The sequence below is a fragment of the Falco peregrinus genome, unplaced genomic scaffold, assembly GCF_023634155.1.
Source record: "Falco peregrinus isolate bFalPer1 unplaced genomic scaffold, bFalPer1.pri scaffold_52, whole genome shotgun sequence".
NCBI classification, from domain to species: Eukaryota; Metazoa; Chordata; class Aves; order Falconiformes; family Falconidae; genus Falco; species Falco peregrinus.
The window spans coordinates 100001-101234 of record NW_026599616.1 but is presented as its reverse complement, the minus strand read 5'-3'; positions in this window follow the sequence as shown (position 1 = coordinate 101234).

Here is a 1234-nt window from a genome sequence, read left to right as displayed (position 1 = left end):
GCCGAGCCGAGCCGAGCCGAGCCGAGCCGAGCCGAGCCGAGCCGAGCCGAGCCGAGCCGAGCCGATCTTAGGCGAAACGAGCCGAGCCGAGCCGAGCCGAGCCGAGCCGATCTTAGGCGAAACGAGCCGTGCCGAGCCGAGCCGAGCCGATCTCAGCCCAGCCCAGCCCAGCCGAGCCGAGCCGTTCTTAGGCGAGCCTAGCCGAGCCGAGCCGAGCCGGGGAGAGGAGAGGAGAGGGAGAGGAGAGGAGAGGGAGAGGAGAGGAGAGGAGAGGAGAGGGAGAGGAGAGGAGAGGAGAGGAGAGGAGAGGAGAGGAGAGGAGAGGAGAGGAGAGGAGAGGAGAGGAGAGGAGAGGAGAGGAGAGGAGAGGAGAGGAGAGGAGAGGAGAGGAGAGGGCACGCATGCCGCCCAAGTCCCATTCCACGGGGCGATCACCATCGAGGACAGACGGGACGGCGGCGGCAGCAAAGGACCTCCCGTCGGCCGTGCACGTCGTGAACGGGTGCCCCGTTCGCTCCGGTTGGACCTCCCGAAGGCGGGGCTTTGTCGGTCCCGTTTCTTGACGGCCAGCGAGGCCGACGGAGGCATCTCCCCGTCCGCCGGGTCCGTCCGTCCGTCGGTTCCAGGCGATTGTCACCGGCCAATAGCAGGGCGCGCGGGGAGTAAGCCGCCGTCCGCCTCCGCCTCTTGGAGGACGCGCGCCCTGCTCCGAGGTAGAGCTAGCCTCCGCCTCCGCCGCTTTCCTCTGCCGGGTAGACCTGGCCTCCGTTTCTGGCCACCGCGCCCCCCCCCCCCCCCCCCCCCGGCGACTAGACAGCGAGAGCATCGGTCTCGGCCGTGCCGCACGGCATCCCGGGAGGCTGCCCGGGAACGGAAAGAGCGAGCTCAGTAACAGTCTCGCCGGTTGGGGGCGCGATGCCCCTGCCGGAGCCCTTCGCGGAAAGGACGGCCACGTTTACCCCTGGCGACGGGAGGGGACTTAGCCGCATTTCTGGGCCCGTCTGGTAGACCTGTTTTTCTCCTCCGTGCCGCCGAGGTGCCGAAGGGGTCGCACTCTCAACACTGCCTCCAGCGACGTCATCGTCGTGTGGCCTCTGTCGCCGCTCCCTCTCCCCGTGTCCAGATGCGCCACCCTCTTGCAGCCTGCCGCTGTCACGGCTGCCCTAGTCCGTACTATAGGAGAGCGAGCGGTGACTCCTCTCGCGAGCAGCGCGCTCGGCGCAGCCGGCTACTG